This window comes from Schistocerca nitens, chromosome 10 (assembly GCF_023898315.1).
Source record: "Schistocerca nitens isolate TAMUIC-IGC-003100 chromosome 10, iqSchNite1.1, whole genome shotgun sequence".
In the NCBI taxonomy this organism is placed as follows: Eukaryota; Metazoa; Arthropoda; class Insecta; order Orthoptera; family Acrididae; genus Schistocerca; species Schistocerca nitens.
Genome location: NC_064623.1, coordinates 10,937,648 through 10,955,422, shown reverse-complemented (window position 1 = coordinate 10,955,422; position 17,775 = coordinate 10,937,648). Strand labels below are relative to the sequence as shown.

General features: G+C 39.8%; 1 protein-coding gene across 1 annotated transcript in view; it reads left to right on the top strand.

The window, feature by feature from the left end:
* LOC126210566 (GILT-like protein 1) overlaps nucleotides 1-17,449 on the top strand; it is a 70,493-nt gene extending 53,044 nt beyond the window's left edge. The window contains exon 7 of the transcript XR_007540704.1: nucleotides 16,755-17,449. The gene's annotated coding sequence lies outside the window, so the exon portion shown is untranslated. The remainder of the gene's footprint in view (nucleotides 1-16,754) is intronic.
* Nucleotides 17,450-17,775: the final 326 nt, after the last annotated feature.

Below are 17,775 nucleotides of genomic sequence, written 5' to 3'. Positions count from 1 at the left end.
AGCCTCGGACAGCTTCTTGTTGTATCCCTTCGTCGGATTGTAGCAGGGTAATTTGTCGGCGCATTTTATCGCTGTGGCATGCCGATTGGGCTGCACTTACAGACAACAAGCTTCGGGCCTTGAAACCTCTTCCCGCGGCTTGGACGTCCTCCTCCCGCCCTTCTCGGTGGGAGGAGGTCGTTTTGTCCCGGTTACGCATTGGACACTGCCGGTTCAGCCATCGCCATCTGCTGACGGCTGCGCCGGCGCCGTTCTGCCCATGTGGGCAATTGCTGACGGTCCGCCACATTTTAATGTCCTGTCCGGATTTTAACACACTGCGTCTAGATCTTAACCTGCCATGTACTCTAGATGCCATTTTAGCGGATGACCCACGAGCAGCTGCTCGCGTTCTTCGTTTTATCAATTTGACAAACCTCTCTAAGGACATTTGATGATGCTGTTTTTTTAATCCTTTGCCTGTCAGTCTGTCTTTTATCGTGTTTTCCCTTTTAGTTGTTGTTTTAAACTTGTGCCTCGCGGTGCATTCTTAACGTAGTCAGGGCGCTAATGACCATTGAAGTTGTGCGCCCTAAAACCACAAAAAAAAAGAGGTATAACATTTCATCGGTGTTCAGGCCCCTAGCAAAAATTCGTCAGCTCATGAGGCCTGTGAAGGACGATCTAGGGCATAGAACGCCTGGAGTGTACCAGATACCATGTCAGTGTGGCTGTTACTACGTCGGCCAAACAGTACGCACTGTGGAGCGGCGCCGGACGGAACACGAGAGGTGCTTACGCCTACGCTATCCAGAAAAATCAGCCGTGATAGAACACGCCTTAGAAAATGGACACCGAATTCTATACGACGAAACATCTGTCGTTAGGAAGACGAAGGGATTTTGGGATAGCGTCATAAAAGAAGCTACTGAAATAAAACCTTCAACACCATCAGCAAGGACGGAGGTTTGCAGCTCAGCACAGCATGGGACGCGGCTATCGCGATGTCAAAACGGGCATGACGGACGCGTAATGAAAACATTACCATATATGGCGAGGAAGAGAGCACCAGTGACGTCACAGCCAGCAGTGCGGCTATATAATGACGCGGCCACGGCGACACAGCAGTCAGTCTTACCGCTAGACAGTGACGGGGGAGAGCTCGGTCGAGAGCTCGTGGGATTTCAACCACCTGACGCAGCTGGAAGCCCGAGAAAATTTTATTAAACGTATTCCCGAAATTTCATTACCCTACGTTAAGAATTTTTTGGTATTACGATTTCTTTCGTTAGTACCGTATACAGCTGTTGTGAAGTAAAAAATCGTAACGAATTCGATATTAGAAATGTATATACTTGAATTGTGTATTTTATTTACCAAATATGAGTATTTACTTTGAACAATGTTTCAACCTATCCAAGTGAACAAGAGGATATCAAGAAAAACAATGACTGTTATTTTGACTCCTGGAAGTTACTACGACGTTTCACGTCTTTGAGAAGTACTGCTTACGAGAGCTAGAAATTTATGTTAGATAGAATGATCTTCCTGTAATAAGAATATTCGGCCAGAGAATTACGATAAAAGTATGTCATAGTAGCTTAAAATATGCTCAATCAAGAGGGAATGTTGTTTAAATAATTTCACATTAAGTAAAAACAGAGATATTGCTGTGGTACTTGTGTGTGTGTGTGTGTGTGTGTGTGTGTGTGTGTGACCTCTGGAAACCATAGAATCTACATTACGATAATGTCACGAGATTCGAATTAAATATTGCTCATTAATAATATTACAAGAGTTTGTGCCCCTAATCTGGGGAAATTAGGCGTGCAATATTTAATAATTTCTGCAGAGAGACGATACGTATTGGGTCTAGCAGCAGAAGGATTAAAAAATGTACCAAGAGTTGAAGTTTTACTGTTATCCCTCGAGGACGTAATTGATACAAAATGATCGTGAGATATTAGTTGAGCTTACTGGATACAAATATTGTTGAATAATCCTATCAGACTGACTTCCTCTTGTCATGAACGAGTTATTGTACGTGCGTGGTTTGATAAGTCTGGTAATTTTCGTAAATGAATGGAAAATTTTTGTTACGCATTCGTGGTTGGTAAGCTTGATTATTCGAAGGAAAGTATACAGAATTTCAACAAGGAACAGTCTACAGTTCATTGTTGACAGCCGCTTGAATTGGTCAATGTGTCGACTGGAACTAACAATGGAAAAACCGCGATTCGTGCTGTTATTAAACATTTTAATTTCAAGGTTTGGACTGCCGCACAAATCAAACCGGAGTTGGATGAGGTTAACTTGGACTCTGAACCATCACTGAAGACCATTTATTTATAGATTAATGAATTTAAACGTGGTCGGACAAGCACCGAAGACAAAGCGCGCTCTTGCCGTCCAATTAAGATCACCACAAAAGGAACCATTGACGAAATTCGTGCTATGGTAGCGCAAGACCACCGAAAAAAAATCGTGAAATTGTTCAGATTGCAGGCATTCCAGCTTAACAAGTGCATAATATCCTGCACGAAGGACTGGCTACGCAGAAGCTGTGTAAGAGGTCGGTGCCGCGATTTCGCTCAGTCGACCAAAACCGCGTGTGGGACAACACGTCAAAACAATGTCTGGCGATGTTTGATTGCAATCTGCAACACTTTGTGCACCGATTTGTGACTGTCGATGAAACCTGGATTCATCATTACACACCGGAGTAAAAAAAAAATGGAAAAAGGCTATTGAAAGTGTACAGAAGAAGGCAAAGGCAATTTTGTCAGCTGCTAAGTTCATGGACACTGTTTTGTTGGTTTCCCGAGGAAAAATCCTCATAGAAAACAGGCAGAACCATTATTGGACCATACTACGCTTCATTGATGGGTCGTCTGAAGCTTGCATTGGCTGAAAAAAAAAGACCATGGTTCGCCCAGAGAAATTTTGCAAATTTGTGGTAAGGGGTGTGGGACGAAGCTGCTGAGGTCATCGGTCCCTAGGCTTACACACTACTTAATCTAACTTTAACTAACTTACGCTAAGGACGACACACACACACACACACACACACACACACACACACACACACACACACCCATGCCCGAGGGAGGACTCGAACCACGGACGGGGGGAGCCGCGCGGACCGTGCAAGGCAGCCAAGACCACGCGGCTACCCCGCGTGGCCCCGCACAAAGAAAAGTACTCTTTCACGGAGTTAATGCACCATCACACACATGAGCGATAACAATGGCGAATGTTCATTAATTGATCTTAGAACTGGTTTCTCATCAACGCAGTTCATCAGAATTAGCCCCAAGTAACTTTTTCCTGTTCCCTGACGTCAAACTTTGGTTTGCTGCGAAGAAATTTTCATCGAACGAAGAAGTGATATTTGCAGTAAACGAGTATTTTGCAGTGTTAGGCAGGACCTATTTGTCTAATGCGCTGAAAAAGCTGGAAGATCGCTGGACCAAGTGTATACCCGTCAAAGGAGGCTATGTGGCGAAGTAAGGTGAGATGTTTACGAAAGAAATAATGTTTTATTGCCCCTTTGCCAGACTTATCAAGCTACTCTTGTAATACCAGGTGATCAAAAAGTCAGTATAAATTTGAAAACTGAATAAATCACGGAATAATGTAGATAGAGAGGAACAAATTGACTAACATGCTTGGAATGACATGGGGTTTTATTAGAACCAGAAAAATACAAAAGTTCAAAAACTGTCCGACAGATGGCGCTTTATCTGATCAGAATAGCAATAATTCGTATAACAAAGTAAGACAAAGCAAAGATGATGATCTTTACAGGAAATGCTCAATATGTCCACCATCATTCCTCAACAATAGCTGTAGTCGAGGAATAATGTTGTGAACAGCACTGTAAAGCATGTCCGGAGTTATGGTGAGGCATTGGCGTCGGATGTTGTCTTTCAGCATCCCTAGAGATGTTGGTCGATCACGATACACCTGCGACTTCAGGTAACCCCAAAGCCAATAATCGCACGGACTGAGGTCTGAGGACCTGGGAGGCCAAGCGTGACGATTGTCATGCGCAGTAACTGACGTTTTGCTGTCCAGCGCCATCTGTCGGATATTTTGTGAACTCTGTTTTTTTTTTTGGTTCTAATAAAACCCCATGTCATTCCAAGCATGTGTGTCAATTTTTACCTCTATCTACATTATTCCGTCATTTATTCAGTTTTCAAATTTATACTGACTTTTTGATCACCCAGTATTTACGTGACCAAAACTAGTGCGGACACTTACCATAAACAGTGTGGTTGAGATGTAGTCTGTGATACCAATACAGGTTGTCGGTGCGGCTGTGACTGAAGCCTAAGCCACTGCAGCCCACATTCGGTTGTGCACGCAATTCGTCGGTCGTAATCCAGTGAAAATCGCAGACAAGGTGATAGAGATGCTGATCATTACGGGAGATGGGAGCTGCACAGGCTCCTTGGCGGCTTAGCTTGTCGTGAATCTCCTTCCCACCACAACTGAATTGCAGTACCCACCGCCTCGTCCACATCCATTGTATAGTCTCCACGTATTTTCAGCAAACGTCGTTGAGTGATCGGGAATCCTGGACTGTTGACAAATTCTGTGGTCAGAGACTAATCGCTGCTCTACCTCCGTCGCTGAGTGTGGCGGCGGCACGGTGAGATGTGCCACTATGCCAACGTTTCGCAGAGCCAGAGTGGCGTTGCTGCTAGCGTCGCTGTGTGGGGAGTGGGGCGCACGAGACACACGGGCTCCTCGATGAACTCGTGACGTCACACTAGTCGCCTCGCCCGCCTCACATAGCAAACGCTCGGCTCTGCGCAGGGCCCTTGGAAAATAAGTAAATCAGTGAAAAGGTGCGCACTAAAGGCCTTAACTCTAGTAGTGTACACACCTGAAATTGTCACACAAAGTGCACACCAGGTTCACAGTTACCCTCAATCATTTTCTGGAGAAACTGCCAGAAAATAGAATATTTTCGTCATGAAATTGTGCTCTTATGTACAAACTCATTTTATTGGATCTCTCACATGTACTTTTTCATTCAGTATATTCAAAATTTGAGACCGAGTTAAAACTGACATGGCAACTTTCCAATGAAGAAACGTGAAAGTGATCCAGATCATAAGACTTTATTTGCAGTTTAATTAGATGAAGATGCCATTCATTTAACGAAATGCACTTATTACATAAATACAGGTTGTGTGGTCTTCAGTCCTGAGACTGGTTTGATGCAGCTCTCCATACTACCCTACCCTGTGCAAGCTTCTTCATCTCCCAGCACTTACTGCAACCTACATCCTTCTGAATCTAAGTGTATTCATCTCTTGGTCTCCCTCTACGATTTTTACCCTCCACGCTGCCCTCCAATGCTAAATTTGTGATCCCCTGATGCCTCAGAACAAGTCCTACCAACCGGTCCCTTCTTCTTGTGAAGTTGTCAAATGGTTCAAATGGCTCTGAGCACTATGGAACATCTATGATCATCAGTCCCCTAGAACTTAAAACTACTTAAACCTAACTAACCTAAGGACATCACACAACACCCAGTCATCACGTCAAGTTGTCACAAACCCCTCCCCAGTTCTTTTTAATACCTCCTCATTAGTTATGTGATCTACCCTTCTATTCTCTTCTTGTCCAAACTAATTATCGTCCATGTTCACTTCCATACATGGTTACACTCCATACAAATACTTTCAGAAACGACTTCCTGACACTTAAATCTATACTCGATGTTAACAAATTTCTCTTCTTCAGAAACGCTTTCCCTGCCATTGCCAGTCTACATTTGATATCCTCTCTACTTCGACCATCATCAGTTATTTTGCTCCCCAAATAGCAAAACTCATTTACTACTTTGTGTCTCATTTCCTAATCTAATTCCCTCAGCATCACCCGACTTAATTCGACTACATTCCATTATCCTCGTTTTGCTTTTGTTGATGTTCATCTTATATCCTCCTTTCAAGACACTGTGCACTCCGATCAACTGCTCTTCCAAGTCCTTTGATTTCTCTGATAGAATTACAATGTCATCGGTGAACCTCAAAGTTTTCATTTCTTCTCCATGGATTTTAATACCTACTCCGAATTTTTCATTTGTTTCCTTTACTGCTTGCTCAATATACAGTTTGAATATCGGGGAGAGGCTACAACCCTGTCTCACTCGCTTCCCAACCCCTTTCATGTCTCTCGACCCTTATAACTGCCATCTGGTTCCTGTACAAATTGTAAATAGCCTTTCGCTCCCTGTATTTTACTCCTGCCACCTTTAGAATTTGAAAGAGAGTATTCCAGTCAGCATTGTCAAAAGCTTTCTCTAAGTCTACAAATGCTAGAAACTTAGGATTGCCTTTTCTTAATGTAGCTTCTAAGATAACTCGTAGGGTCAGTATTGCCTCACGTTTTCCAATATTTCTACGGAATCCAAACTGATCTTCCCCGAGGTCGGCTTCTACCAGTTTTTCCATTCGTCTGTAAATAATTCGCGTTAGTATTTTGCAGCTGTGACTTATTAAACTGATAGTTCGGTAATTTTCACATCTGTCAACACCTGCTTTCTTTGGGATTGGAATTATGATATTCTTTTTGAAGTCTGAGAATATTTCGCCTGTCTCATACATCTTGCTCACCAGATGGTAGTTTTGTCAGGACTGGCTCTCCCAAGGCCGTCAGTAGTACTAATGGAATGTTGTCTACTCCCGGGGCCTTGTTTCGACTCAGGTCTTTCAGTGCTCTGTCAAACTCTTCACGCAGTATCATATCTCCCATTTCATCTTCATCTACATCCTCTTCCATTTCCATAATATTGTCGTCAAGATCATCTCCCTTGTATAGACCCTCTATATACTCCTTCCACCTTTCTGCTTTCCCTTTTTTGCTTAGAACTGGGTTTCCATCTGAGCTCTTGATATTCATACTAGTGGTTCTCTTTTCTGCAAAGGTCTCTTTAATTTTCCTGTAGGCAGTAAATACAGAGTATATAAAAAAATCATCCGATTTGGCCTGTCTATATTTCTGAAACTAATAAACATATACAACGATTTTTTTTTTTTTTTGATGAATGGCAAGCTCAAAAAATTTTCTTTTAATACCTTTTCATAGATGTTCAATATGCCACTCTTGAGATGCATGGCATAAGTCAATGCAGTTTTCAATTCATATTGTGGCCACATGCAGCGAGCATTTCGTGAGTTACAGCTTCCACAGCTGCTGTTATGCGATGTCTCAGTTCATTAATTGTTGTTGGTAATGGAGGCACATGAACAGGGTTCTTTTTTGTAAATATCCACAGCAAATTATCAAATACAGTCAGGCCTGGTGACCTGGGAGGCCAGTAATGTAATGCTGAATTATTTGGTCCAGTGCGACCGATCCATCGTTCAGTAATTCTTTGATTTAAAATTTCCTGCACTTCCAGGTGCCAGTGTGGCGGTGCCCCATCCTTTTAGTAAATGAAGTCGTTCGGATCAGTGTCCAACTGTGGGAAAAGTAAGTTGTGAAGCATATCGAGATATGTGCTACCTGTAACCGTGTTTTCGCACAGAAAAATGGACCGTGTACCTGTTCCCATGAAACTGCACAAAACACATTAAATCTTGGAGAGTCCCTCTCATGTTGTATAACTTCATGTGGTTGTCCGTACCCCATGTTTTCACGTTATGACGGTTCACTTTTCCATTTAAATGGGATGTTGCCTAGTTACTAAACACTAAGACTGGAAGAAAACTGTCGTCCTCCATCATTCCAAGAACGAAATTACAGAACTCCGCAAGTTGTTGTTTGCCACCTTCACGGATAGTTTGCAGTAACTGAATTTTGTATGGTTCCATCTGTAAACGTCGACGCAACACGCGCCAGGCTGACATCGGGGTGCATGTTGAGCTATCGGCGAACGGATTTCTGCGGGCTCCTTGTGAAACTATGGCGGATTCTTGAAAAAAGAGACAGCATTGGTCGTATTTTTTTTTATACTATTGCAAAATCGATTTTCTGTCACTGAGTGACCATCTTCAGTGCTATATTGTATAACTTAAATTGGGATGCACTGTTGTCACTATGCTTACGGCGATCACATAGACTCAGTCTATGTGATCGCCGTAAGCATAGTGTGATGTGTCGGCAGCTGGGCCAACCCCTTGTAGATCGAAGTGGCTAGGTGCACGCTAAACTAACGCAGACGGGCGTGAAGTACTGGAACAGGATACGTAATTAATGAGGTGAAGAAAAGTACGTAGCTGGAATAATATACTTAACTTTAATCTGGTGTTGTGGTACATCACACAAAGGAGACTTTAATTACAATCACTGTAAGTATAATGGCGCCTTGCTAGGTCGTAGCTATGGACTAAGCTGAAGGCTATTCTATCTGTCTCTCGGCAAATGAGAGGAAGGCTTCGTATGTCTAGTCGCAAGCAATGTCGTCCGTACAACTGGGGCGAGGTCTCGTCAGTCTCTCGAGACCTGCCTTGTGGTGGCGCTAGGTTTGCGATCACACAGTGGCGACACGCGGGTCCGACATGTACTACAGGACCGCGGCCGATTTAAGCTACCACCTAGCAAGTGTGGTGTCTGGCTGTGACACCACATAGTGACAACAGTGCATCCCAATTTAAGTTATACAATATAGCACTGAAGATGGTCACTCAGTGACAGAAAATCGATTTTGCAATAGTATAAAAAAAATACGACCAATGCTGTCTCTTTTTTCAAGTATACCTGTTATCTGGTCGTTGTGCACAAGACAACATGGAGTCGCCAATCAATAATATGGCGGATTCGTTCGACGTCTGTGTCACTCACGGAGGGCGCGGCGATTTGCCTCTTCGGAAAGAGCCTGCTTCTCGGAATTGTTCATACTATTGTCTAATCCTTTGTGCTGTAGGAAGATTCACACCATACCTAGTACGAAAATCGTGTTGATCAGTTGTTACTGACCCGCACTGCGCAAAAAGTAGAAATCAAAACGCTTTCCGTTGTCCGGACACCATTTTAACTAGAACTGAAGTGGACGCACAGTGTTGCTACCTAGCGGGAAACATGTGAAACTGGAGTTTCCTCTTTCCAACAGTACGGTGTTCACGATCTCAAACAACGTAATAGTTATGATTTTCTTTAATCGGATAATTCTTTTTTATTCACCCTGTATTTTTTAACGTGTTTCCAATTATTGATAAACACATTCGTTAGTTATTTCCTTGCTCTTGGAATATGGACTGCAATGTTGACAATGTTGTCGGCAGCTGGTAGGGCTGAATTACTGTGGACAGAAATGTTCCAGCAATGACCATTCTTGCCATGGAGGGCTGTATTTTCTTCATCGCCGCCTGAAGATTCCGTAAACTGACCAATTCCACCATTGTCCATAACTGCTCCACGATCACCACCTTCAGAATCACTTTCATCACTAATCTTATTTACGTCACTTTGACAATTGAGACAATTGAGTTCTACTAAAAATACTTCCCGTATAGCATCTTCTGTTAGTAAAACGCCGTTCCCTCAGTTTCACCTAAATGAACTTCAGACTCAGCGGCAGAACAGTTACAGTGTGTACTCCAGGCTCACAGTGACACCTCAAAAAATATTTTTGTAAAATCAGTTAAATAACAAGGTCTCACAACTTCGAAGGTTCGTCTTTTACTAGATCTCAACTAATGTTGAATTTAGGTTGGTGGCAGCGGGCTGTGTATCTGCAGCGGCGCATGCACAATACCAAACAAAGAAACTCCAGAGTATGTTATAGTAACTCGCAACACGCCAAAGGTGGCCACTGACATTCATAACACCTGTATGTCACGTGGTATGACCAGTCTGTCCAATTTGGATCCTAAGGGAGCCACTGCGTACGACTTAAGGTCACAGCTAATAGTGAGTGAGAAACTTTAATGGGGCAACGGTACGTCATAGACATCCTACGTCATCGCGTGTTACCTTTAGTGCGGTAGTAACGTGGCGACATTTTCAGTTGGCCTGCGCTCGTTCACACCTGACACGTATGCCTACGAACTGTCTGAGTGATGTTAAGGTACTCGATCTGTCCCAGCTGGAACGGTGTGGGACCATCTCTGACATCAATCACTGTATACATCCATGCCAGAGACAGTGTGACGTCATCCTCATAAGTGGCCACTATGAACTGCCAAGCTGCTCGTAAACTTGACTCGCTAAAGTAACGGCAAACATCTTCTCAACACATGAAGTTTCATTTCGTTTCCTCCACCCCTTCTGGGTGTTTCCCTCACTATTGCCAGGCAGCGTATGACGCACTAGCTTCGCAATGACAATTTTATTACAAGGTGTACAACTTTGCTTCCGCCATTTGTCGATAGGTGGCGACCACGGTAAGTAGCGGCCGAAAGAAACAGATCGCAGCCGTCAGGCAGTTAGCTTGGACCTCGGTCAATACAACCTCATTCAAACATTTGTCGATTTCCGTCTGCGTCATAAAGTTGTTCTTGATTGAAAACGTCAGTTTACGAGCCTAATTCTCGTCATTTGCGGGAGGTGTTACTGTTTTGTTTCAGCGTGAAGAAAGCAGCGGCTGAGTCTCATCGAATGCTCTGAAGTACGTATGGTAAGGACGCTATTAGTGAAAGAACGTGCCGTAAGTGGTTTCAACGCTTCAAGAACGGTGATTTTAACGTCGTAGACCGGCATAGTGGTGGAAGAGAGAATGTTCTCTGCTTTCGTATGGCAACATATTCTGGGGTAACTCATCATTGAGTAAAAGAGTGTTCATTGCACAAAAGCGTGTAATCAGAATAATTGCTGGAGCTCATCCAAGATCATCCTGCAGACACTTAAAGAGCTAGAAATATTCACTGTAGTCTTACGAAATTTGTTATTAACAATCCGAGCGAATTCAAAAGTAATAGCAGTGTAAATGGCTACAACACTAGGAGAAAGGATGATCTTCACTACTCAAGGTTAAATCTAACTTTGGCTCAGAAGAGGGTAAATTATGCTGCCACAAAAGTCTTTGGTTCAAAAATGGTTCAAATGGCTCTGAGCACTATGGGACTCAACTGCTGTGGTCATAAGTCCCCTACAACTTAGAACTAGTTAAACCTAACTAACCTAAGGACATCACACACATCCATGCCCGAGGCAGGATTCGAACCTGCGACCGTAGCGAGTCTTTGGTCACTTACCTAATAGCATCAAAAGTCTGACAGATAGCCATATAGCATTTAAAAGGAAATTAAAAGAACTTCTTAATGGCGACTCCTTCTACTCATTAGATTAATTTTTGGATATAGTAAGTGGGTAATTTCCCAACCCCCACAAAAAATTAAAAATATTGAGTGTCATGTAATATTTTGTCTAATGTAATATCTTGTATAGACACCTTTTATTAACCTGACACGTTCCACATCATTACGAAGTGTCGTATTCATTATCTATGGAACAAGTACTAATCTAATCTAATCTGGAGACATTGCTGAGTGAAGACTAGCGTCAGACTCAAGAAGAAATGGCACGATTAGTGGGCGTGACACAGAAAGCCATTTCAAAACGTCTCAAGGCTATGGGCACTAACCAGAAAGAAGGAACTTCTGTCCCGTGTGAGCTGAAACCAGGAGACGTTGAACGGCGTGTGTGTGTTTATGAACAGTTGCTTCAGAGGCAAAAACGGAAGGGATTTCTGCATAACATTGTGACCGGGGACGAAAAATGGGTTCATTAAGATAATCATAAACCCAAAAAATCATGGGAATATGCCGAACATGCTTCCACGTCGACGGCCAAACCGAATATTCACGGCTCCAAGATCATGCTCTGAATTTGGTGGGACCAGCTCGGCGTCGTGTACTATGAGGTGTTAAAACCAAGTGAAACAATGACAGGTGCTTGTTATCGAACGCAATTAATACGTCTGAGCAGAGCATTAAAAGACAAACGGCTGCAATACAGCGAGAGGCACGATAAAGCGATTTTGTAGCACGACAACGCTCGACCCCACGTTGTAAAAGAGGTCAAAACGTACTTGGAAACGTTAAAATGGGAAGTCCTACCCCAGCCGCCGTATTCTCCAGACATTGCTCCCTCTATCACCTGTTTAGATCAATCGCGCGTGGCCTGGCTAACCAACACTTCCGATCTCATGAAGAAGTCACGATCGATTCGTGTATCGCTTCAAAAGATGAACAATTTTTCGACGCGGGATTCGTACAATGCCCGAATGATGGGAGAAAGTAGTGGCCAGCGATGGGAAATACTTCAAATGATACATCTTTAACGAATTTGTTTCATTAAAGCCTCAAATGTTGGGGAAAACAGCGGAAGCCAAGTTGTACACCTTGCAGTTAGTGCTCTTTTCAGGCTAACTTCTGACGTTCTCAGATATTAATAAAATTTTAGCTTTCCTTTACTTTTGTCTCCTAATGTTTCACACATGTAATGCGGCGAAGGAAAAATCTGCCATATTACGAGATATGACGGCATTGGCTGTTGAACTCAAGAGTCATGAATAGGCAAATACTGAAACTCTTTCGCGTTGTCTAGTTGTGTGCCATTTCTTACTGAACCTCCTGTGATTTTTAAGGTAATTTAGGTAAATTTTAGACCATGTATATCTTCTCTTCGCCCCAGTAATTCATTCGTTTTTCGTAATATTTTATTGTAAGAAGGAGAGAATATACTGTTCGACTCAAGGAATGCAAGCAATCTTTCTCCACTGTGGAAGAACCGCTTTATTCATTTCGGCTGCACATTCCTTCCACTATTCACAGGCGACCAATATCTCTTACCTCATTCCATTTTATAGCTATTTACAGGGGTCCGGAGATGACAGAAGTCTATTGGGAAATATGAATACGCGAAATGAACTGCTGGTTCGTATCGTGGGTGCTGCAGTACTTATGAAATGATCCTACGTCATTCAAAGACAAGCAGCCTAATATGCCTAGGCTGACAAAAACGGTATAGCACTCGAGTTGGTGGTTGGCTTCCGAAAATTTGGCACAAACTGGCATAAATTCTATAGCACTAAAAGTAATGTTATAAGTAATAAATAGTGTTCAAGGCACACATCTCATGCAATAATACAGAAAGATAATTATTTCTGAAGACAAAACGCACTTCCTTCACCGAAGTTGTAAATTTTCACTATTTTCATTACCTCCAGTGAACACACAAATGCGGTTATCAATATTTAAGTTTACCAGACATTTGTAACTGTCTGTACTGTACTAAACAGAGCCTCACATTTATCGTTCGATAACATTGCTGGAAAAAACGATTACTATACATTCATGTTCCCTAGTAAAACTAATCTACAGTACACATTTCAATATTTGGCAACCCATTTCAGTAAGATGATGATCTTTTTCATTGTTGAATACACATGACAAATACTGATTAAGTAATTTTTATGTAGTCAGGGACAACAGTTTAGGACATAAAATGAGAGAAACAGAAATAACAGCATAATTATTACTGTGAATAATCAGTGTTCTTTATTTACATCTTGACTTTGGAGAAATTAGTATTTTAACTTGTAAAAACCAGTTACAGAAATAGCAAAACGTATGTTTCTGAACACATCTTTCACAGTAGTTTGTTTCTTAGTATGAAGTAAACAAATGTATGAAGAAATGTTCCCACGGCAACTTACAGCAGATGAGGGTTTAGAAGACTTGGGTTGTTGTTTACAAACTACACACAAAAAAATCAATTAAAATTGTGCAATAACTGCTGTTGTTAAGGCGTTTGGCATTGTGCGTTATAAAAATGTGATTACAAGCAATTTATATTTTTGTTTTCTTTTATATTAAAACAGATATTTTGAACACCAAGAATAATCCTCTTGTATACACGATATAAAAATATCTCTGTGTCAGCTTTGCAACGAGAGTTACTATCAACATTTTCTTTTACTCACTCACTAACGGCAGGAATGATTCAGACAAAACATACAGCACGAATTAGAGCATGAATGTCAAAATCGGAAATTCAACAAGATTTAATACATTTGAAAGATAATTTTACATATTTGTACTAGATTTGTTACAACATCACAGCCTTTAGTGCTCTGGTAGGAGAAAATGTAATTTCAACAATCTGAAAGATTTAAAATTAGCAAAGTATTAGCAATCACATTTAGTAACTGTTCAATTGATGAAAAATTATAATTGTTAGAATTACAGTGTCTAGACATTGCCTAAATATCGCTGAAATCTTTTTTTGTAGATTGTTTCCTGTTTATATTTCTCTGTGCATGAGTAAAATTCCCATACAACAAAACGTTATAGTACTTTAGAAGGTATATATAATATAAAATCTCTCAATACCATAAAAATAATGCAATGCTGCTACTTTTTCCAGTCTTACCATTTCTTATATCAATAATAACTGTCACAAATTAATCAGGAGTTCCTATTATGCAGCAAATAAAGTGTCACTACAAGGAATTTTTTTGTTTTCTCCAGAAATTACATGGCTGAAGAAAATAACAAATATAAACTTAAGCTGCAAAACAGTTTTTCTATTTGTTATTAGGTTTATTTTTAGAAAGTATGGATAACTGCAAAAACAAACAGCATTTTCCATTATTAGCTATTTATTGAATAACATTTTTTGTGTAATATGGCAATAGAAAACTTTCAAACTAGAATGTGATTTTCAAAATCTGATTATACTTGAAGGTAAATACATGGATATTGTGCAAATTACAAATCAAGAAAATGTTTTGTTGATTCTCATCTGTTGCTGATTGCTTAATAAGAACATCGCATCTTTCGCACCTCTAGACATCACAGACAAATATTTTATTCATAACATAAACTGCTCATTCAATCGCATTTTCACTATTTTGTATTCTTAATTTTTCTTGGAGCCAAATGAATGCTTAATATTATCCATGACTTGGTGTTGCAACAAGATATATTTAAATGCTTCCAGATACATATATCCAGCAAATGATATATTTGTTGGAACTCTGTGAATATAAAAATTGTCTCGTAGCACAACTGACACAGTTTACATGCATCTTTATCATAAAAAAAGAAAATATAGACACTGCACAAGAAGAACAACAAATACACTCTTGCCAAGCACTGAAAGTGGCAATCATAAAAAGTAAGCTCTTTTTCAGTTGTTCATCTTTCATCAAAGAAATTCCTGTTTCTCTTACATGGCAAGATAAAATCTTCCAATCTGAAGCACAAGCAGCGAAATCATTATCTTCTGAGATGTTTCCCCTCATCAGGACACGAAAAACTCTACAAGAGCTGCAGATTGATACAGTTTGCTTTACTTGAGCATATTTACTATTTTCTGGAAGTATACTTTCCCAGAATATTCAGAGCTTTAATTGTATGTTGAAAGTGCTGCTATGTCACTAGTATATACGAATGTGCAAGTAACTTTCTTTTGCTTTAAATTTACCATCGCACATCAAGTATGACAGTAGCAGTTAGACATACAGCTTTGCACGCTAAATTTTATTATTATTAACTTACCTAGTCTATCAGAGGCAGAATCCGTTTGCAAGCATCAAATCTATGATTCGACAAAATTTTCCAACATCTTTGACGTGCTATGCAGAATATAAATGTCCAGGCACTAATGAATCGAATGACTACTGTTACACAATAGCAGTGTAGCAGATCACATAAATTTTAGGATGTTAATGTAATTCTCTCCATTGAGACAGAAATGAATGAATCTCAATTTCAAAATTTAGTTTATAGGTTTCTAGTTTGATGCGTCTGAGCCATGAATAAGAGCATAAATGACCTCTTAACATTGTATTAACGTGTGAAATAAGAAATTTGGAAATTTTGACTTGCCGTATGACATGAAAGAGAGGCTGAAAAACAAGCAGGACCTTTGACATTAAAGTGGCTAATGTAAGAAATAAAGAGTTATACTACAGGACATACATATGCTTATACCTATAATGTTGAGAAACTCTGTAGTATGAATGGATCATTCCAATGACAAAGTATTTAATTTTCATTTAAAGGAGCTCAATTAGGGGTACACCTTAAGTGTATTGTCTATCGTTTACTAATAACTGCAGATGTACACATGATTTACAAGTTTTAGCAGACATGATTATCTTGAGATCTTCAGTCTTCACAGGGTTACCAATTACAGTAGAATGAAAATTAATTGTGATCAATGTCATGCTGCGAATGTATCATACAACTTTGTGGAGACGAAAGATCATCATATAGACTGAAACTGGTGATCTTGTAATTGAAATGTGAAACAGTGATTGTAAATAAGGTGTGATGATGCAGCATATGTATGGGTCTATATTTGGTGATTGTGTTATCTGATCATTAATAGAGCACAAATAGTACAAAAATTTCAATCTCAATTTTATTTGTGCAATGTAATTAAAATACGGAAGTGAAATTTGTGAATATTATATTGGATGGTTTGAGAACCAAACAAACCAAAAAGAGTACTAAATACGTCAATGTTTGACGAGCTGTAAAGACTTTTCACAGGGAAATCGAACAAAAAGTTCCACTAGGTGATCAAATACCATTATGTGATAAAATTATTGAACCAAATTATCTCGATTTAATGTAAGATGTATCAGAGATTTTGATGCAGCATGCTGATGATGAATAGGAATACAATTTTTTCTCAAATTGAAACAAATATTTTTGAGTAGTATATTGGTAAGTGAAACCATATGTAGGATGTCTACATACCAAACATGATAAACTGTGTGGACTTAAAAGCCCCAGAAAAGTGGCAAGTAATGACTTTAGAAATCACATATATCGACAAATGTAATTCTCTTTTTTCAGGTTGGAGACTAACAAACCTGACATGCTGTACAGGCTACTGCTACTCGTTTAGTAATTGCTTTATCTCAGGAGTCTTAGTTTCTAGTAATTTCTTAAGTGAATGGAATTGGATAATGGTTTCACTTTGATTTTATTTGAGATTATATTTTCTGGTAGTATTTCAGAAGTGTATAGTGTTGCAGAAATCAATGTACATGGATTCAATGAGGACTGTCATGTAGCCATTCATAATTTGCTACATTTGTCATTGCTGCTTCTGTCACACTAACTGGAGTAATTCATTTGCAGTATGTTCAGTTAGACCTGGTTTGTTTTACACTGCTCTAGTTATACTAATATTCATTTTTCAAGTAACCACAACTTGCTAAGTAAAGTCATATCACAAATCAAATTTACTCACAGAACAATAGGATTAATTCCACACAAATATTTACAAATTCAAGAGTCAGTTTCCTCATCCTAATTCTCTCTCTCTCTCTCTCTCTCTCTCTCTCTCTCTCTCTCTCTCTCTCTCTCTCTCTCTCTCTCACACACACACACACACACACACACACACACACACACACACACACACCTTATGAATGAGAGGAAAATGGAATTCAATAGTTACCTAAAAGTGCTGAGAGTGAGTGTTGTAATACATAGGACAGAGTGACTTCTGTCATTCAAAGTTGGTGTCAATTTAAATAATTAATTAAATTATGTAATGTTTGTAAATAAATGATGTATGCAACATAAAAAATTCATTTTGGATTATTTACCGATAAAATATATTTAAAAAGATCGTCATTGAGAACACAATTATAGTATTCATATCAACAACAAATAAATAATGATAGTAAAATGAGAAAAGAATGTACTGAAAACATGATTCCTATATTTTTTATGTAAGCCATTAATACAAATTATACTGAAGTTCTTTTGGTCTTGATATATCGTTTGTCATCCATCTGACAACTAAAATAAAGGAATACTAGAAGTATTAGGCAGAAAATATATTGGAAAAATTTGTCTTCGTAAT